This window comes from Oryctolagus cuniculus, chromosome 14 (assembly GCF_051225735.1).
Source record: "Oryctolagus cuniculus isolate XC-2025 breed Fujian yellow rabbit chromosome 14, ASM5122573v1, whole genome shotgun sequence".
Taxonomy (NCBI): Eukaryota; Metazoa; Chordata; class Mammalia; order Lagomorpha; family Leporidae; genus Oryctolagus; species Oryctolagus cuniculus.
The window spans coordinates 11,152,313-11,174,917 of NC_142880.1; the positions used below are offsets into that span (position 1 = coordinate 11,152,313).

At 38.7% G+C, this 22,605-nt stretch overlaps 1 long non-coding RNA gene across 5 annotated transcripts in view; it reads left to right on the forward strand.

Annotated features, from left to right (window-relative positions):
* Positions 1-22,605, forward strand: part of LOC103349541 (uncharacterized) — a 156,624-nt gene that overhangs the window by 22,865 nt on the left and 111,154 nt on the right. For all 5 annotated transcript variants that reach the window (XR_016220455.1, XR_016220460.1, XR_016220456.1 and 2 more), the window contains 2 exons: positions 18,797-18,872; positions 19,499-19,551. This is a non-coding gene — a long non-coding RNA (uncharacterized LOC103349541). The remainder of the gene's footprint in view (positions 1-18,796; positions 18,873-19,498; positions 19,552-22,605) is intronic.

Genomic DNA, 22,605 nt, shown 5'->3' on the forward strand with positions numbered 1-22,605 from the left:
TGTGCACAAATGAGTGAACGAATGAAAGAATGGAAAACTCCAAAGCTACTCTCAAATTATGAAAGAGTTCTCTTCTGAATATTAATTTGATCTTGTCTGTCACCTGTCTTTTGTGTTTTCATGGGGTTAACTAAAATTTCCAGTCTTTCAGTAAGATATATTCTTGTTTTTAAATAAGATTATGGAATTTGTGTGGCTTTGCTTTGTTTTTGTTTTGTTTTGAATATTTTTTCCCTCCTGGGGAGAAAAACAGGTTGATGAGCTTGGGACATCATCTTGCTCTAATCTTGTTAGTATTACTAAATAATTGGTCAGGATAATTTTTAGCTCGTTAAATTTTAGGGCCCAGAGATTCTCTACTTTAATTTCTTCTTGTTACAAATTTTAATGTGAGACTTGGAGAGGTGGTTCAGTATACCCAAATTCCCTTCAAAATACATCTGTAATATAAATAATTTGCAATTGTCTATGTACTTTCAGTTGTTCCTTTTAATTATTATCAATATTATTTCTTACTTGAAAGGCAGAGTTACAGAGAGGGAGAGGCAGAGCCAGAAAGAGAGAGAGAGATATTCCATTCGCTGGTTCACTACCCAAGTGGCTGCAACCTCTGGAGCTGGGCCCATTCGAAGCCAGGAGTGGGGTTTCCCATGTGGGTACAGGGGCCCAGGGAGTTGGGCCATCTTCTACTGCTTTCCCAGGTGCAGTTTGCAGGGAGCTGGATTGGAAGTGCAGCAGATGGGACTCGAAGCAGCACTTGTATGGGCAGCTTTACCCAGAATGCCCCCAGTGCCAGCCCCTAGTTGTTCCTTTTCAGTGGTTCCCCATCGCCTTGTCAAATTTTCCTAGAGACATGGCAATAGCAGGTAAAGTGAAGCTAGCTAGCCAATGGCTTTAAAGCAGGCAGTCTTCTGCTTAAGATCTCTTGAATTATCTTTAAAATTCACTAGTAAATGTGTGGCAATATACACTATACTATATTTGCATTTACTTAAATATAAGGATAATATATTAAATTACTTTCTGTTGAATGTCACAGCCTTTCAGAAAGATATACCACATTCATCCTGTGACTTGCCATGTTCTATTTCCCCTACAATTTGAAAAATATGAAGTTGAGCTCACAAGACAGTGTTCAAAGTCTTGACCTGGCATTCAAAGCCATCCAAGGGTTAACACATGACTACTTCTCCCATCTTGTTTCTTACCAATCTGAACTTTATGTCTTAGTGATTCTACTGTGTTTGTATTAATATTTCAAAGTCCCTTATTGCCTTATGTTTCACACTTCTGGCCCTTACTTATGGTGCTATTTCTTCCTGTAATGCACTTTCTTCTCCACATCCTTTCTTTGACTTGCTCCTTCCTCGTACTTTAAGGCTTTAGCTCAGACAGTCCTTGAGAGTTTCCTCTGCCTGTCCTCCCTTCTCTCCTCTTTCTGCTCTCCTTCCCTTCTCTGGTTAGGCTGGAATAAATGCCTCTCCTCCCCATTCCATTGCTCTCCACTTTGTTTGATGAGGAATGAGGGAACTGGCTATGTCTTATTAAAATTGTTTATGGTCTGTTCCAATTATCTGTTCATTGCTTAAAATATAGTAGCCTGAAAACAAGTTTATTATTGCTCATGATCCCGTGAGTAGGTCTCCCTTAGAGTCTTTCATATGGTAGCAATCAGATGTCAGCTGGAACTGGCCAACCAAGAAGGATTCTTCACTGACCTCTCTGTGGCCTCCACAGAAACAGCTGGATGTTGGCAGGAATTTCTCTCTCCCTATGGCTTTTCCATATGCCTAGTTTCCACATTAGAGTGAACACAGAGTAGTTGAATTTCTTAATGTCTTTCTAGCATTCTAAGATGAGACACAGAAACTTTAGAACTTTCTATCATGTAGCCTAGGAATTCCCAGGACATTGTTTCTGCTGAATGTTGTTGGTCTGCCAGTCCGGGTTCAACGGAAGCAATATTTAGAGTCTACATCTTGATATTATGAACAGTATGCACACACAAACCAGAAAGGAACAGATAAGAAACCATCTTTGGAGATCATATATCTCCTATTTTATCTCATTAGAGGCAGAAATTATGTAGTTCTTTTTAAAAGATTTTATTTATTCATTTGAGAGGTAGAGTTACAGACAGTAGAGGGAGAGACAGAGAAAGGTCTTCCTTCCATTGGTTCACTCCCCAAATGGCCTCAATGGCCAGAGCTGCGCTGATCCGAAGCCAGGAGCCAGGTGCTTCTTCCTGGTCTCCCTTGCCGGGCAGGGGCCCAAGCACTTGGGCCATCTTCTACTGCTTTCCCAGGCCATAGCAGAGAGCTGGATTGGAAGAGGAGCAGTCAGGACTAGAACCAGTGCACATATGGAATGTCAGCGCTGCAGGCAGAAGATTAACCTACTGCACCACAGCACCGGCCCCAGAAATTATGTATTTAATTAGATTATATTTTATAGCCTTAATTCCCAGCATCTAGTAGACTTTCAATAAATGTCTATCAAACTGATCAGTCACATATATTGAAAATAATGGATGAGTGTGCATAAACTGCAGCACAGTAGAGAACAAAGTCTCATGCTCATTTAAAGGATGCCATATGATCTGCAGAGCTGCAGTTGTATCTTTACATATGTTCAGAATCAAATCAGGAGCAAGTCAGGGAAAAGGTAAGGCTGAGACTTGAAGTACCCTATGTCTCTGGTACTTGCTTAGTTACAAGAATTATCTAGGGCACTTATTAATTTTCTCCCTCCTCCTGGGGTTTCTCTGTTGGTGGATCTGGGTAAACCCTATAGAATCTATGAGAGTAAACTTCACCATTGTATTCTGCATCCTTCTTCACTAGTGTATTCTCCGTGTTCAGCACAGTGGCTGTCATATTGTTAAGCACTCAATAACAATTTGTTGAACACATGATCATGCAATATAGGGCTACAAAATATAACATATTTAACAGGAAAAGATCCAATTTTTGTATAGGATGAAATGTTTACACTTTTGAGGATCCTCTTTAAAACAATTTGAAATTGTAATTTAAAAATTGGGTAAGAAAATAAATATTTATTTAGAATGAGAAAAATTTGAATAAATTAGGAATTTTTAAAAATTTTAATGTCTTTAAAAACGATAGTTTCACAAAGAACAGAATCCATATTACATATGGATGTACATATCAGGGATCTTACTATAAAGACTGAAGATAATTTGCTGAGTATCTCTGGGGGAAAGTTATATAAAAGGAAGGTGAAGAGGGAAGGAATATTTTTCTTTACTGTCTAATCCTTGTAATTCTTGAAGCTTTCCTTACTACTTTTTGTTGGTTCTTAGCTATATACATGTATTATTTATTGAGCTATTAAAGAAAGAAAGAACAATAAATAGATTATCTGGGGGCTGACGTTGTGGCACAATAGGTTAAGCCACTGCTTGCAACACAGGATCCCACATTGGAGTGCCAATTTGAGTCCCAGCTACTTTACTTTCAAACTAGCTGCCTTTTAATGCTTTGGGAAAAGCAACAGAAGGTGACCCTGTACTTGGGCCTTTGTTACCCACATGGGAGACCCTGAGGAATTTTGGCCTGGCCCAGCCCTAACCATTGCAGTAATTTGGGGAGGGAATCAATGGATGGAAGATTCTATCTCTCCTTGTGTCACTCTGCCCTTCAAATAAATAAATAAATATTAAACAATAAGAAAGTTATCTTTCAAAAAGCATGAAGTATTATACCATACAAACAACTCTGCATTTTCCTGCTATTTAACTAAACACACAAAAAAATATTTTCCTGCCTGTTATAAGCTCAAATGTTTAATGTTTTCTAATATCACAATTATGTTGCTCTGCTTTTAAATAGCTACTATCGTTGTTGTATTTATTAGGAAGTGTTCAGTCCCTCCTGCTACATTTTCCTGAAAGAGTTTGTATATGGCAGTTGTAATTGCTTCCTTACATGTTCAATAAAATTCATTAGTGGAAGCATCTGGGTCTACACTTTTATTTGAAGGAATATTTTTTAATAAAAAATTCTTTTTTTTTAATTGAAAATCTATTCAATAGTTCTACTTCATTTTTTTGTCAGTTTAATAAGTTATGATTTTCAAAGAATTTGTCCATGCTATCTAAGTTGTTTAGGATGTGTTTCAATATATTCTGTTCTTGATATCGATGTATTGTATCTCTCTCCTTTTCTTGATCAGTCTAGCTTGTATATCACTTTTGTAAATCCTTTCAAAGGATACTTTTTTCTTTGTTAATTTTCTTCTTATTTGTTTTCCCTTTTATTACTTCCTGTTCTTATTTTTATTATCTCCTGCTTCCACTTATTTTGAATTTACTTTTCTTTTTTATCCTCTTAGCTTTTTAGACCTTCTTTTCTAGTACAGTTATGGGTCACTTAACAACCAGGATTCATTGTGAGAACTGTGCCCTGTAGTGATTTCCATGTTGTGGGAACATTGGAGTGTACTGACACAAACCTAGATGGTGTAGATCAGCCACACAGTAGGTTTTTCTTTTCTTTTCTTTTCTTTTCTTTTCTTTTCTTTTCTTTTCTTTTTTTTTTTTTTTTTTTTGACAGAGTTAAAGACAGTGTGAGAGAGAGACAAAAAGAAAGGTCTTCCCTCTGTTGGTTCACTCCCCAAATGGCCGCACCAGCCCGAAGCCAGGAGCCAGGTGCTTTTTCCTTGTCTCCCATGTGGGTGCAGGGGCCCAAGCACTTGGGCCATCCTCCACTGCCTTCCTGGCAGCAGAGAGCTGGACTGGAAGAGGAGCAACTGGGACGGACTAGAACCCGGCACCCATATGGGATGCCGGCGCCACAGGCAGAGGATTAACCAACTGAGCCATGGCGCCGGCCCTAACAGTAGGTTTTTCTATTTTAGAATCATCACAGACATGTGAGTGACACCATAATGTAACTGACAGCTGTGACATTATTAGGTGATAGGAAATTTCCGCTCCATTACAATCTTATGGGATCATTATCATATTTACAGTCCATTACTGACTGTGATGTTGTTATGCAGGTGTATAACTGTATATGCATTTATAATTATGATTTCTCTAATCACCTTTTTAGCTGCATTCTATAAAGTTTGATATCTTGTATTCTTCTTACCTTTTCCTATGGCCCCAAGAGCAACTTGAAAGGATGGGATCAGCTCCTTGGGGGAGAGTATTGGATGTACTGAAATATAAATATCATGAGTGCTATAATCAAAGTCATTTATATTGAAATATTTTCTGACTTCCATTATGAATTGCTTTTTGACCCACTGGGTTATTTAAAAGTGTAGTGTTAGTTTCAAATATGTGATTTCTTTTTAAAAATCTTATTATTATTGATTTTTAATTACAATGTGATCAGAGAACATACTTTGCAAGACTTTAGTCTTTTAAAGTTTATGAGCACTTGTTTTGCAACTTAGTATGATCTATCTTGTTGTGCATATGTAATGTATACATGGAAGAATGAACATTACAAAAGTAAAGAGTCCCAAATTCCACTACTGAAACAACTATTAGTGTTTGAACACACTGATTGCTATTTTTAAAAATATGTATTTGTTAACATATTTATAGTCAATATACTAATTATCTTATAAATATATCACTAAGCCATAAATTTTGTTTCAAATGGTAGCATAATGTTCTAGTAAGTCTATGCTATTATTTCACAAAAAAATAAAAAAAGAGAAAAGATTGGATATTCCTGTAGTTGTTGGGTTTAGTGTTCTAAAAATGTCAATTAAGTTAAAATAATTGCTAGTATTCCATAGTGTACATACCCCATAATTTCTTTATACAGTCTTCTGTTGATGGGCATTTAGGTTGATTCCATGTCTTAGCTATTGTGAATTGAACTACTATAAAAATAGGGGTGTAGATAACTCTTTTATTTACTGATTTAATTTCCCTTGGGTAAATTCCCAGGAGTGGGATGGCTGAGTCATATAGTACCGGTCTATATTCAGATTTTGAGGTGTCTCCATATTATCTTCCATAGTGGCTTTACCAGTTTACTTTCTAACCAACATTGGATTGGGATACTTGTTTCCCACATCCTTGCCAGCATTTGTTGTTTGTTGATTTCTGTGTGAGAGAGCCATTCTAGTTGGGGTGAAGTGAAACCTCATTGTGGTTTTGATTTGAATTTCCCTGATGGCTAATGATCTTGAATATTTTTTCATGTGTCTGTTGGCCATTTGGATTTCCTCTTTTGAAAAATATCTGTTTAAGTCCTTTGCCTATCTCTTAACTGGGTTGTTTGGTTTTTTGTTGTGGGGTTTCATGATCTCTTTATATATTCTAGTTATTAATCCTTTATCAGTTGCATAGTTTGCAAATACTTTCTCCCACTCTGTTGGTTGCCTCTTCACTTTCCTGAGTGTTTCTTTTGCAGTGCAGGAGCTTCTCAATTTGATGTAATCCTACTTGGTAATTTTGGATTTGACTGCCTGTGCCTCTGGGGTGTTTTCCAAGAACTCTTTGCCTGTGCCAATGTCTTGCAGGGCTTCCCCAATGTTCTCTGGTAATTTGATGGTTTTGGGTTGTAGATTTAGATCTTTAATCCATGTTGATTGGATTTTTGTGTAAGGTGTAAGGTAGGAGTCTTGTTTCATACTTCTGCATGTGGAAATCCAGTTTTCCCAGCACCATTTGTTGAAGAGACTGTCCTTGCTCTAGGGAATGGTGTTAGCTCCTTGGTCAAATATAAGTTGATTGTAGATGTTTGGATTGGTTTCTGGTGTTTCTACTCTGTTCCATTGGTCTATCTATTTTTTGTACCAGTACTAGGCTGTTTGGATTATAACTGCTTTGTAATATATCTTGAAATCTGGTATTGTGATGCCTCTGGCTTTGTTTTTGTTTTACAAGATTGCTTTAGCTATTCAAGGTCTCCTGTGTTTCCATGTGAATTTCAGCATAATTTTTTCTAGATTTGAGAAGAATATCTTTGGTATTTTGATTGGTATCATATTGAATCTGTAAATTGCTTTTGGAAGAATGGACATTTTGATGATATTGATTCTTCTAATCCATGAACATGGAAGATTTTTCCATTTTTTTGAATAATCTTCTTTTTCTTTCTTTAATGATTTGTGATTCTCATCGTAGAGATCTTTGGCATCTTTGGTTAAATTTATTCCAAGGTATTTGACTTTTTTGGTATATTATGAATGGGATTGATTTTAGAAGTTTATTCTCAGTCTTGTCATTGTCTGTGTGTACAAAGGCTGTTGATTTTTATGTATTGATTTTATATCCTGCTACTTTACCAAACTCTTCTATGAGTTCCAGTAGTCTCTTGGTGGAGTCTTTGAGATGCCCCATATATAGAATCATGACATCTGCAAATAGGGATAATTTGACTTCCTCCTTCCCAATTTGTATCCCTTTGATTTCTTTTTCTTGCCTAATGACTCTGGCTAAAACTTCCAGGACTATATTGAATAGCAATGGAGAGACTGGGCATCTTTTTCTGATACTGGATCTCAGTGAGAATGCTTCCAGCTGTTCCACATTCACTAAGATGTTAGCCATGGGTTTGTTATAAATTGTCATGGTTGTGTTAAGGCATGTTCCTTCTATGCCAAATTTTGTTAAGAGTTTTCATCATGAAAGGGTGCTGTATTTTTTAAGTACTTTCTCTGCAGCTATTGAGATAATTATGGTTTTTGTTCTTCATTTTGTTAATGTGATATATCACATTGCTTAATTTGCAAATGTTGAACCATACCTGCATACCAGTGATAGATCACACTTGGTCTAGGTGGATGATCTTTCTCATGTGTTGTTGGATTCAATTGGTTAGAATTTTTTGAGGACTTTTGCATCTATGTTCATCAGGGAAATAGGTCTGTAATTCTCTTTCTCCATTGCATATTTTTCAGGTTTAGGAATTAAGGTGATGCTGGCTTCATAGAAAGATTTTGGGAGGATTCCCTCCCTTTCTATTATTTTCAATAATGAGAAGAATTGGAGTTAGTTCTTCTTTAAATGTCTAGTAGAATTCAGCAGTGAAGCCATCCAGTCCTGGGTTTTTCTTTGTTGGGAGGGTCTTTTTTTTTTTGTAGCTTCTTGTTTCTTTTTTTTTAAACTTTTATTTAATGAATATAAATTTCCAAAGTACAGCTTATGGATTACAATGGCTTCCCCCCCATAACGTCCCTCCCACCCGTACCCTCCCCTTTCCCACTCCCTCTCCCCTTCCATTCACATCTAGATTCATTTTCGATTCTCTTTATATACAGAAGATCAGTTTAGCATACATTAAATAAAGATTTCAACAGTTTGCTCCCACACAGAAACATAAAGTGAAAAATATTGTTTGAGTACTAGTTATAGCATTAAATCTCAATGTACAGCACACTAAAGACAAAGATCCTACATGAGGAGTAAGTGCACAGTGACTCCTGTTGTTGACTTAACAAATTGACACTTTTGTTTATGGCCTCAGTAATCACCCTAGGCTCTTGTCATGAGCTGCCAAGGCTATGGAAGCCCCCTGAGTTCACTGACTCTGATCATATTTAGACAAGGCCATGGTCAAAGTGGAAGTTCTCTCCCTTCAGAGAAAGGTACCTCCTTCTTTGATGACCCGTTCTTTCCACTGGGATCTCACTCGTGGAGATCTTTCATTTAGTTTTTTTTTTTTTTTCCCCAGAGTGTCTGGGCTTTCCATGCCTGAAATACTCTCATGGACTTTTCAGCCAGATCCGCATGCCTTAAGGGCTGATTCTGAGGTCAGAGTGCTGCTTAGGACATCTGCCATTCTATGGGTCTGCTGTGTATCTCATTTCCCATGTTGGATCATTCTCTCCCTTTTTGATTCTATCAGCTAGTATTTGCAGACACTATTCTTGTTTATGTGATCCCTTTGGTTCTTAGTCCTATCATTACAATCAATTGTGAACAGAAATTGATCACTGGACTAGTGAGATGGCATTGGTACATGCCACCTTGATGGGATTGAATTCGAATCCCCTGGTATGTTTCTAACTCTACCGTTTGAGGTAAGTCAGCATGAGCATGTCCCGAATTGCACATCTCTTCCCTCTCTTATTTCCACTCTTACATTTAACAGCGATCACTTTTCAGTTAAGTTTCAGCACTTAAGAAGAATTGTGTATTGATTACAGTATTCAACCAAAAGTATTAAGTAGAACAAACAAGAAAAATACTAAGAGGGATAACATATTAAGCTCCTCATCAACAGTCAGGGTGAGGGCTGATCAAGTCACCGTTTCTCATAGTGTTCATTTCACTTAAACAGGTTTCCTTTTTGGTGCTCAGTTAGTTGTCACCTATCAAGGAGAACAAGTGGTATTTGTCCCTTTGGGATTGGCTTATTTCACTCAACATGATGTTTTCCAAATTCCTAACAGGGATCACTTTTCAGTTAAAGTTTAAACACCTAAGAACAATTGTGTGTTAATTACAGAGTTCAACCAATGATACAAGAACAAAAAAATACTAAAATGGATAAAGTATTACATTGTACATCAACTGTCAGGACAAGAGCTGATCAAGTCACTGTTTCTCATAGTGTCCATTTCACTTCAACAAGTTTCCCCTTTGGTGCTCAGTTAGTTGTTGCTGATCAGTGAGAACATATGATATTTGTCCCTTTGGGGCTGGCTTAATTCACTCAGCATGATGTTTTCCAGATTCCTCCATCTTGTTGCAAATGACCAGATTTCGTTGTTTTTGACTGCTATATAATATTCTATAGAGTACATGTCCCATAATTTCTTTATCCAGTCTACTGTTGATGGGCATTTGGGTTGGTTCCAGGTCTTAGCTATTGTGAATTGAGCTGCAATAAACATTAATGTGCAGACTGCTTTTTGGTTTCCCAATTTCTTTTCCTTTGGGTAAATTCCAAGGAGTGGGATGGCTGGGTTGAATGGTAGGGTTATATTCAGGTTTCTGAGGAATCTCCAGACTGACTTCCATAGTGGCTTAACCAGTTTGCATTCCCACCAACAGTGGGTTAGTGTCCCTTTTTCCCCACAATCTCTCTAGCATCTGTTGTTGGTAGATTTCTGAATGTGAGCCATTCTAACTGGGGTGAGGTGAAACCTCATTGTGGTTTTGATTTGCATTTCCCTGATTGCTAGTGATCTTGAACATTTTTTCATGTGTCTGTTGGCCATTTGGATTTCCTCTTTTGAAAAATGTCTATTGAGGTCCTTGGCCCATCTCTTAAGTGGGTTGTTTGTTTTGATGTTGTGGAGTTTCTTGATTTCTTTGTAGATTCTGGTGATCAACCCTTTATCAGTTGCATAGTTTGCAAATATATTTTCCCATTCTGTCGGTTGTCTCTTCACTTTCCTGATTGTTTCTTTTGCAGTACAGAAACTTCTCAATTTGATGCAATCCCAAATATTAATTTTGGCTTTGACTGCCTGTGCTTCTGGGGTGTTTTCCAAGAAGTCATTGCCGGTACCTATATCTTGCAGGGTTTTTCCAATGCTCTCTAATAATTTGATGTTGTCAGGTCGTAGATTTAAGTCTTTAATCCATGTTGAGTGGATTTTTGTGTAAGGTGAAAGGTAGGGGTCTTGCTTCATGCTTCTGCACGTGGAAATCCAATTTTCCCAGCACCATTTATTGAATAGACTGTCCTTACTCCAGGGATTGGTTTTGGATCCTTGATCAAATATGAGTTGGCTGTAGATGTTTGAATTGATTTCTGGTGTTTCAATTCTGTTCCATTGCTCTATCCATCTGTTTCTGTACCAGTACCATGCTGTTTTGATTACAACTGCCCTGTAGTATGTCCTGAAATCTGGTATTGTGATGCCTCCGGCTTTGTTTTTGTTGTACAAGATTGCTTTAGCTATTCGAGGTCTCCTGTGTCTCCATATAAATTTCAGCACCATTTTTTTCAGATCTGAGAGAAAGGTCTTCGGTATCTTGATTGGTATTGCATTAAATCTATAAATTGCTTTTGGGAGAATGGACATTTTGATGATATTGATTCTTCCAATCCATGAGCATGGAAGATTTTTTCCGTTTCTTGGTATCCTCTTCTATTTCTTTCTTTAAGGTTTTGTAATTTTCATCGTAGAGATCTTGAACGTCCTTGGTTAAGTTTATTCCAAGGTATTTGATTGTTTTTGTAGCTATTGTGAATGGGATTGATCTTAGAAGTTCTTCCTCAGCCGTGGCATTGCCTGTGTATACAAAGGCTGTTGATTTTTGTGCATTGATTTTATACCCTGCTACTTTGCCAAAATCTTCTATGAGTTCCAATAGTCTCTTATTAGAGTTCTTTGGGTCCCCTAAATAAAGAATCATATCATCTCCAAAGAGGGATAGTTTGAGTTCTTCCTTCCCAATTTGTATCCCTTTAATTTCTTTTTCTTGCCTAATAGCTCTAGCTAGAACTTCCAGAACTATATTGAATAGCAGTGGTGAGAGTGGGCATCCCTGTTTGGTACCAGATCTCACTGGAAATGCTTCCAACTTTTCCCCATTCAACAGGATGTTGGCGGTGGGTTTTTCATAGATTGCTTTGATTATATTGAGGAATGTTCCTTCCAAACCCAGTTTCCTTAGAGTTTTCATCATGAAAGGGTGTTGTATTTTATCAAATGCTTTCTCGGCGTCTATTGAGATAATTATATGGTTTTTCTTCTGCAGTCTGTTAATGTGGTGTATCACATTGATTGATTTGCGAATGTTGAACCATCCCTGAATACAAGGGATAAATCCCACTTGGTCTGGATGGATGATCTTTCTGATGTGTTGTTGCATTCTATTGGCGAGAATTTTATTGAGGATTTTTGCATCTATGTTCATCAGGGATATTGGTCTGTAATTCTCTTTCAGTGCTGCATCTTTTTCTGGCTTAGGAATTAAGGTGATGCTGGCTTCATAGAAAGAATTTGGGAGGACTCCCTCTTTTTCGATTGTTCTGAATAGTTTGAGAAGAATTGGAGTCAGTTCTTCTTTAAATGTCTGGTAGAATTCAGCAGTGAATCCATCTGGTCCTGGGCTTTTCTTTGTTGGGAGGGCCTTTATTACTGTTTCAATTTCTGTCTCAGTTATGGATCTGTTTAGGTTTTCGATGTCTTCCTGGTTCAATTTAGGTAGGTTGCATGTGTCCAGGAATCTATCCATTTCTGATAGGTTTCCCTGTTTGCTGGCATACAAGTCCTTGTAGTAATTTCTGATGATTCTTTTTATTTCTGTGGTGTCTGTTGTTACGTTTCCTTTTTCATCTCTGATTTTATTGATTTGGGTCTTTTCTCTTCTTTTTTTAGTTAGTTGGGCCAATGGGGTGTCAATTTTGTTTATTTTTTCAAAAAACCAGCTCCTCGTTTAGCTGATTTTTTGTAATTTTTTTTTTTGATTCAATCCTGTTGATTTCTTCTCTGATTTTAATTATTTCTCTTCTTCTACTAGATTTGGGTCTGGTTTGCTGCAGATTTTCTAGATCCTTGAGGTGAATTGAAAGCTCATCTATTTAGTGCCTTTCCAATTTCTTGATGTAGGCACCTATTGATATAAACAATCCTCTTAACACTGCTTTTGCTGCGTCCCGTAAGTTTTGGTATGTTGTGCTGTTATCCTCATTTACTTCCAGAAAATTTTTGATTTCTCTTTTAATTTCTTCTATGACCCAGTGTTCATTCAGGAGCATGTTGTTCAATCTCCATGTGTTTGCGTATGCTCTAGGGATTCCTGAGTTGCTAATATCCAACTTCATTCCTTTATGGTCTGAGAAGCTGCATGATATGATTCTAATTCTTTTGAATTTGCTGAGACTTGCTTTATGGCCTAGTATGTGGTCAGTCCTAGAGAAGGTTCCATGTACTGCTGAGAAGAATGTGAAATCTTTAGCTGTAGGATTGAATGTTCTGTAGATATCTGTTAGATCCATTTGGGCTATAGTGTGGTTTAAATCTACTGTATCCTTGTGATCTTCTGTCCTGTTGATCTGTCTATTTCTGAGAGTGGAGTATTGAAGTCCCTGAGTACTATTTTATTGGGGTCTAAGTCTCCCTTTAAGTCCCTTAACAAATCTTTTAGGATCTTTTCTTTATGTTTCACTGTGGAGAGTTTAATTACAACGTGTCGTGGTGAGGATCTCTTTTGGTCGTGTTTATTAGGGGTTCTGTGAGCTTCCTGTACTAGGATTTCTCTGTCCTTCTCCAAACCTGGGAAATTTTCTGCTAATATCTCACTAAAAAGGCCTTCTAATCCTTTCTCCCTCTCCATGCCTTCAGGAACTCCTAGAACCCGAATGTTGGGTTTTTTAATAGTATCCTGAAGATTCCCGACAATATGTTTTAGATTTCTAATTTCCTCTTCTTTTCTTTGGTCTGACTGTATCCTTTCCTGTTCTCTGTCTTCTAAGTCCGATGTTCTCTCTTCTGCTTCACCCATTCTGTTTGTAAGGCTCTCTATTGTGTTTTTCATTTGATCTATTGAATTCTTCACTTCATTATGATTTCTCGTCACTATCACAGTTTCATGTTCTACTAGTTGTTTCGTTTCATTTTGATTCCTCCTTAATATTTCATTTTCACGAGAGAGATTTTCTATCTTGTCCATTAAGGATTTCTGTAGTTCAAGAATTTGTTTTTGAGAACTTCTTAATGTTCTTATCAATTTTTTGAGATCTGCTTCTTGCATTTCTTCTATCTCATCATCTTCATAAATTTGAATTGGGGTGTCTTTTTCATTTGGGGGCATCATGGTGACTTCCTTGTTTTTATTACTTCGGTTTTTGCGTTTGTTATTTGGCATATTGGAGATATTTGTTTCTGCACTGTGGTGCTTTTTCTTGTTATACTATGACTCTCGATTAAGTGGACTGTCTGTTTTTGATGGAGCCTTAGAGGCTTGAGATGGGTGTGGCCTGAGAGCTCTGTTTGGTGTGCCAAAGGTGACACTCCCAGGTTAGGTGTGGTAGATCTCTCTCTCTCTCTTTCTTTTTTTGATTCAAAAGGGAAGTAATTCCACACAGCTGAACGAAGTTGGAGGTAGTTAGCAGGCAAATGATTTACCCACAGGAGCCAGAGATTGGAAGCTCTTTCCCAAGCACCACACAGGGAATCTGTTCTGCCCTCAGATTGGCTCAGATTCTCCTTTGGTCTCCCACTGGGTTGCCAAAGTTGTAGCGTCTCTGGAGAGTACTCATGTGAATTCCGTGAGTTCTCTCCCCCACCGTCTCTTTTTTTCACAGTCTCAGTTCAGTAGCACCATGAACTTACTAGGTCCTAATCTCCTGTTAATTCGCCCCGCCCAGAGTCAGGTTTTTCTGCTAGGCTCAGGGCCGGTGCAGACCTGAGGTCACTCTGCTTATGACGTATGTCCAAGATGGCGCCTGCTCTTTGTCTTGCTCGCCTTTGAGAGGTGAGCGGAGAGAGAGAAACCCGTGTCTGTACCAGTCACTTTTTTTTTTCTCTCTCTCTCTCTTCTAGTTAGCCTGGTGAACTTTCCCCCCCGGGGGTCGTTCCCTCTAGTCTCCTCTCTCTGCTTGCCTGCCGGTGTCTCGGGCTATTGAGGTTCAGCTCACCTCGCGTTCCAGTGCTGGTGTGTTGAGTCTGCCGCTGGTGCCCGAACTGTGGGCTCCCACACTCTCTACGCAGGTCCACTGTGAATCACGCATTCCGGAAGAGTTTCTTCTGCTGTTTCTTCCCCTACTCTTCCTTGAACCTGCAGTATCTCTACTTTTATTAAACTGTCTCTCCCCGGACTATCAATGTGCTCCCTTCCTATTCCGCCATCTTGCCTCCTCCTCTGCTGGGTCACTCTTCCATGAGTCATGTTTTTTAATCCATTCTGAAAGGTTTTGCCTTTTAGCAAAAAGTTTTAATAATCTATATTTAATGTAACTATTATTCTGGATCCATTAATTTTTCCACTGTATTTTCTTTATGTTTGTGCCATCAACTTTTCATTCTTCTGTGTCTTTATATCCACAATTTTTTGAACAATTAAATAATAGTTCTTTACACCAATGAATCTATAGGTTTCTATTCAGTTTTTAAGCACCTAGCAAGCAAGGAACTTGAAACAAAAGAAAAACAAAGACAGCAATAACAAAATCATGAAAATGAGAAAGTGTCACTTATTTTATCAATAAATTTTTCCATATTTTTTGCCAAAATCCTATGCCTTTGGATAGTTGGTCTTTATATTTTGCCCATATTTTATTACTGTTGTCTGTGGAACAATTTGCTCAATAGGAGGTACTCTATCATTATCAGAATTGGGATGGGGCAAGTGTTTGGCCCATTAATTAAGATGCCAATTGGTAAACTCCTATCACATATTGGAGTGGCTGGGTGCAAGTCCTGGCTCTGCTTGTGATTCTTGCATTCTTGCTATTATAGACCCTGGGAGGGACAGAAATGGCTCAAGTATTAGGGTTTCTGCCATCCATGTAGGAGGTCTGGGTTGAGCTCTAGGCTCCTAGCTTCAACCTTGTCTAGCCTTGGCTGTTGCAGGCATTTGGTGTAAACTAGTGGTTGGAAGATTTCTAACAGCTTTCTCTCTTGCCTCTGTCTCTCAGCCTTTCAAATAAAATGAAAATAGACAACTCACTGTTTAAAATGATTTATTAAAGAAGTGAGACCTAATTTTTAAAGCTCAAAGCCACTCTTAACTATGCCTATCACTCTGATTCTAAGTGTTTCATTGCCATCTTTCAGTTTGCAACTATGACTTTCTGTAACAGTAGAACTTCGGGGTGTGTTTTTTTTTAAGATTTATTTATTTATTTTGAAAATCAGAGTTACAGAGAGAAATATTTTCCATCTGCTGTTTTACTCCCCAGTTGGCTGCAACATCCAACATTGGGCCAGGAGCCTGGAGCTTCATGCAGGTCTCCTACGTGGGTGGCAGAGGCCCAAACACTTGGGGTATCCTCCACTGCCCTTCAGGCCATCAACTGGTACCATTCAGTATGCTGGTGTCACAGGCAGGGGCTTCACCTGCTATGCCACAATGCTGGCCCGCATCTGTATTTTTAAGTGAATCACTGCTATCTCTGAAATCTATTAAGAACTGTAAAGAGAACTTTCCTAGATTCTTGTGTGTGTGTGTGTGTGTGTGTGTGTATGTGTAGTATTTAGAATATTGGTATGAAAATGAAGAAGCAATATCTTCAGTGGAATTATAAGCTGATTTACTTTCTCCACTCTGCCTTTTAAACTTTTCCAAATTTATGCAGTTGAACTGCTTTACAGTTGTAACAAGGATATTCATTCTTTTTTAACAAAAGGAATGAAAAGACACTAACATCAACTGAGAACGTACCACTGCACTATCCCATTCTAAATTTATGATCCTTTTTAAGCCAGAAAAAATTATCTTTAATATTAACTCTTACGGTATGATTTAAAAGAATATTTATTTTCCATCCTTTATTTCAGGGTCTTTAGTTGACCCTGGCTGTTTGCTTAGGTTTTTTTGGGGAGGGAGGCAGGCAGGGAGAGGTTTTAACAGGAGCCTTTGTTGTCCTCCCCATGTTAATAGTAAAAGAGATCTAGACTCACATAAAAAAATTGGTTGCAATAATAGATGAGAATAAAACAGCCATTCCACAAAGTACCTGGGCATTGAATTTGACCTCTGACATTTTTCCTCTTGCCTTCCTGAAATTCCTAAGGTACCTAATCTATGTAGAATCTTGTCCTTTCTTCTAAAGTGCATTGAAAGATCTCACCTAATTCAGGAGCGTAACACCTTTCATCCAGCCTCATTCAATTTTCTAGTTTCATTTTTTTTCTTCTCACTCTTCCAACACGCTTAAATAAGAACACTAAATTCCCAAATCAACTGCCTCCGTAGTAGCGGAAGGCTGAGAAAAGCATTGCTAACTACTTGCACTGAATCGAAGGCCAAGCCTACTCTTTAGCTCTCATTTCCTGGGGACCAAAAGCAGCTTCTGTATTCCTGCCCTGGGGCTCAGCCTCAGAACCTTCCAGTGATACTTCCTTGGCACCCCTCTCCTAATCAAGGGGAAGCTGATTAGATTGAGTCGTGTTTCACCTGAAGTCTTTTGGCCCCTTATCTGAACCAGTCATTACATCTGGAGGCAGTTGTAACTAGGACTGCTGTAATGATCTGACAAAAGACCTGTTCCTCCAACATTACCAGTCATTAAGTCTCCAAGACAAGATGTGGCATGCCACAGCCCTCAGACAGTTCATCCAGAAGGAGTTTCTTCCTGACAAATATAATCCCTCTTCACCTCTGTTCGTGACAATTTTATTTCTTCCACAGTGTCAAACTACCAATTTTTCCAAGTCAGCACTCCCTGGTTGGACCAGGGACTTCTTTCACTTCAGAGGGAGTTGCTGCTGTCTTTTCGCTTCTGATTGTGTCTTTCTGTAACCATCCTTTTCAGATGAGTAGTTTTAAGTAGATGTGTATTTGGAGATGCAAAGCCTATATACACCTAGGTTTTGTTTCCCATTATTTTTACTGTAATTTTTACAGTTTAAAGAAATTTAAAAATCTTTTTGAATCATGTTACTACTTCAAATTCAGTGTATTGGAATGCATAAAATCTAGCAATGAGGATACTTGCCTGAAAGCCAAAAAAAAAAAAAAAAAAAAAAAAGAAAAGAAAAGAAAAAGCAGCAGGGCACTTGGTTTTTATTCTAATTCTTAACTTTACTGAAGTCACTTTGCCTACTCATGACATTGCACAAATAATTTCTTTACTAAAAATGGGATCTTGCTTCACAGTATCACCACCTTTCCCATCCAGTGGTAGAGCTGCACAAAACTGTTAAACTGATACCAAAACTGAGAAGCAGCAGTTCTCTCTGCAGACAATTCTTTATTAGTTCTCATTAGTTAGAATCCAGGTGCGAACATCTGCATGATAGTACCAGAGATAAAAATAGAGCATGGTTCTTTAAAATGTCACCTAGCAAGCAATACTGAAGTGCCTAGAAAACTAAGCAGATAGACTCAGAGAGATGGCAGAGAGCCTGATGGCCTCCTTGTAGTGAAAGATGGCAGCCTGACAAGTGGTCATAGGAAAACATTCCAAGGCAAGTTCAGTAACTGATGGATGGATTTCAAGAGAAGTGGACTTTGCAGTTGCCAGATGATGTCTGAAGGCATAAAGGTATAGACTCTCATACTGGATCTAGATTCTCTCCAGACAACCTTCCCCAGAGTACAGAATAGCAAAGATCAATGAGACAGCTAATCAAAGATTAGTTTTAGATGAAAAAGAAGGGGAAAGAGGAACAACTAAGGAATGCAGAAAGGAGAAGTAACTTCAACATCTTGTTTAAGAAAGAAAAAAAATCTCCTTGTTCTTTCTTGAAGACATCATGCTGAGTCTAACACAGGATTTACCTGCATGATAATGAGAACTGAATGGATGAACCCTCTGAAGAACTGAGAGAGATAAGTGCTAAGGTCTGAGTGATAGATGGTACCTAGAGAGGGGAGGCTGGGAAGAGAGGAAGATCCCTAGTGGAGGTGGAGAATAAGGATCAATGGATATAAAGGAGTAAACTCATAAGGATCAATGGATATAAAGGAGTAAACTCATGCATAGCATTGAAATTAAGTGTTGTCCTCTATGTAATGCTCGACTATTCGGAGCAAACCCATATTTTGAGGTCACAAGCACTTCTCTTTGAAATGTTGTGGGATATATCTACTTCCGCGAAATAAATAACTTAAACACTGTCTGGGTTGTGAACTAGAATGGCTAGTTATTACCATGTAATGGTTGTGCAATGTGATATAATTGTTTACTAGTCGTTCCATGTTCCTTTATTTTTTGTTTCTTTCTCCCCTAATTAGATGTTCAGTATCTCCGAGGCTGGACGAACATCATGAAATGCTTAAAGGCCTGAACTCTGAAGGCTAGTAGAACTGGGTATGACTTCTAACCTCTCTTATCTTTGTGACCTTGAGTAAATTATTAACCTTTCTAAACTTCAATTTCCATACATATAAAATGGGAGTAATAAGAGTATATTTCTCAAAGGCTTACACTGAAGAATAAATAATGTAAAGTGAATAGAAATGATAAAACATAAGGAAAATGTTTCCACTTTGTGGTAAACAGCACATCATTTAAGTTTGCTGATGTTGAAATAGGAAATATCCTCTGTACTTTCTTCTGTCACAGATGCCTTTAAGTGGGAAGCTTATTGTGTAGAATATATTCTGTTGTCCATTATCACACCATATAAAAAGTTCAGAACAATATTTGTCAAACTTGAGGCAGTGTTTGGTGTGGTCTGACTGAACTTAGAGATTCCAAAATGTAATAGTTGCTCAGAACAGCTGAAACTAAGGCACAATATGCCGCTCAGGTGTACTCCCTTGGACAGGCATTCCAAGGGCAAGAAGACTAAGGGTCAGGAGCTCCAAGTGGCAACTGATTTGCAATAGTCTGCTTTCCACTTGAGCAACTACTTCCAAGTATGTGTTCCAGAGAGAGCAGCAGAAAAAGCTTTTATTTATTTATTTCCTTTTGTACATTTCTTTTTACCACAGTGAATTCTTCATGAGGACACGAGCATGGAAAAGAGAAGTTACTGCATTAACGGGTGAGAATACTGACATCACTTCAAATAGTTGCAAATACAAAGCCAAGAAGAAGTGGATTGGATTACAGTTGGTCAAGCAATGACTGACCCAGCTACTGAGCTTCCTTACCGTTCTTTACCTTCCAGAGCTTCTGTGCTGTGGTTTCATTGTATCCTCCATGGGCTCATGTGTTAGAAACTTGGTCCTCAGTGTGGCAGGGGTAGGAAGGTGGTGAAACCCTTAAAATATAGAACCCAGTGCCTTGATAATTACTGGATGGAAGCAAGCTGATAAGCTGTAAGATATCTACAAAGTCAGGCATAATATTATGCTAGAAATCTTCCAGGAATAGAAGCAAAAAGAAAACAACTAAGCCTGACTGCTTGCATACTTCTAGTTAATATTAAATTAAAATGTACCACATGGTTTCTCTGCTTTTGATTTAAATATTAAACAGAATTTCTTCTTTTTAAATGTGAAGAATTCTTCCTCTAAAGCATTCTTAAGATGAAACAGAATATTTAATTTTATGAATAACTGTGATGGAGCTCTGTGTTTCATTCCCTTGTTTTATTTGGTAATAAATGAAGGATTCTAGTCTTTCATTTGGCATCTTTCAGAAGTCCTAAATTTGCTAAAAAAAAAAAAAGTAATCATTTTTATTTTCTCATGTGAATTCAGAAAGAAAGTAAACTGGTGGTTTATTAAGCATTTATTAACTTTATTACCATGCCACAGATTTAAATACATTGCGTGTGAGTCCTGATGATTTGAAAAATAGGTTTTTTTGTTTTTTATTTTTTATTTTTTTTGACAGGCAGAGTTGGACAGTGAGAGAGAGACAGAGAGAAAGGTCTTCCTTCTGTTGGTTCACCCCCTGAAATGGCCACTACAGCTGGTACACTGCACCGATCTGAAGCCAGGAGCCAGGTGCTTCCTCCTGGTCTCCCATGTGGGTGCAGGGCCCAAGCACTTGGGCCATCCTCCACTGCCTTCCTGGGCCACAGCAGAGAGCTGGACTGGAGAGGAGCAACCGGGACAGAACCGGCACCCCAACTGGGACTAGAACCTGGGGTGCCAGCGCCACAGGCTGAGGATTAGCCTAGTGAGCCGTGGCACTGGCCTAAAAAAATAGTTTTTAAATGAGGAGGAAACAGGTCATTTTTTGGAAGACAGAAGAAATACCTACCAAACTACAAACAATTTAAGCAGCATTATTTTTAGAGAAAAATCAGACATTTCTCCTGCTCCAATCAGTATTTTAAAAAATTAGATATTGGAGGCTAACAATGGGAGGCAAAACAGAGACAACAGCAGAGATTTGGTCATTTGATGTTGTTTGTAGAAGATTTAATTCATCACAGCATGTCAGCATATGTGAGCTATTGTCTTGGCCCCTCAGCTCTTCTGCACATTAAGGTACATGGTGGTGTGCAGTGGTAGATAGATCTAGTGTCATGCAACCAGGATTCAAGGATTACTTACAATTTGGTAAGCAGTGAAGAACACCTGAAAATGAAAGGGGATCAAAAAGGATTGTGCTTAGAAAAATAAATTCTACATAGAGGAACCAATCATTTATCTAGTGTGAAGAACTATTAACCAAAAGAATTTGAAAGAAAGATTTTAAAAGATAGTGTCTAACTTAGGCACATGGTAATAATCCTACTATGATTGAACTTCACAGATGGAATCCAAACTGATACATCAGAAATTCTTTAGGTACAAGTGAAATCTTATGTTGGAATGATGGTAGACCAGATCAGTGGTTTCCAGACATTTTTCTTTTAAAAGTGAGCACTTAAATCCAGAAATAATGGGGCCAGTGTAATGGTGCCAAGGGTTAAACCAACCACTTATGATGCTAGCATCCTATATCCCAGCTCCTGCACTTCTGATCCAGCTTCCTGCTAATGAACCTGGGAAAGCATCGGAAGACGGCCCAAGAACTTGGACCACCGCTACCCACATGGGAGACTGCGATGGAGGCCCACACTCCTGACTTCTGCCTGGCCCAGCCAGGACAGTCTTAGCCATTTGGGAGTGAACTGGAAAAAATCTTTCTTTCTTTTTTTTTTAAAAAGATTTATTTTATTTATTTGAAGAGTTACTGAGAGAGGTAGAGACAGAGAGAGAAATCTTCCATCCACTGGTTCACTCTCCAGATGGCCGCAGTGGCCGGAACTGTGCCAACCTGAAGCCAGGAGCCAGGAGCTTATTCTGGGTCTCCCATGTGGGTGCAGGAGCGCAAGCACTTGGGCCATCTTCTACTGCTATCCCAGGCCATAGCAGAGAGCTGGACCGGAAGAGGAACAGCTGGGACTAGAACCAGCGCCCATATGGGATGGTGGTGCTTCAGGCCAGGGTTTTAACCCACTGCGCCACAGCGCCGGCCCCCAGAAATCTCTCTCTCTCTCTCTCTCTCTCTCTCTCTCCTCTGTCTCCCTCTCTGTGACTGTCTTTCAGATAAATAAATATTTTTAAAATTCAGAACTAATGAAAAAGGAGCAACCATACAAAACATCTCATTAAGATCAATAAAGGCAGAGCTACTAATTGGAATGAGGTCGCCCAGCAGTTCTCAGTGTGGCCCTCAAGGCATCTCTGCACAATTGCAGGGCACTGCCCAACACAAATAATGAGGGCTCAACTAGGTTACTTCTCCAGGTCCACTATATTTCCTCTGCAGTGGTAAACTAGCTGGGTCTTTACAAATATGTATTTTTTTAAAAAAACAAAAAATTTTATTTATTCATTTGAAAGTCACGAGTTATACAGAGAGAGGAGAGGCAGAGAGAGAGAGACTGAGGTCTTCCATCCGCTGGTTAACTCCCCAATTGGCTGCAACAGCCGGAGCTACACTGATCTGAAGCCAGGAGCCAGGAGCATCTTCCCGGTCACCCACATAGGTGCAGGGGTCCAAGCACTTGGGCCATCTTCTACTGCTTTCCCAGGCCGTAGCAGAGAGTTGGATCAGAAGTGGAGCAGCTGGGACTAGAACTGGTCCCATGTGGGATAGCTGGCACTGCAGGTGGCAGCTTTACCCACTATGTCACAATGCTGGCCCCTACAAA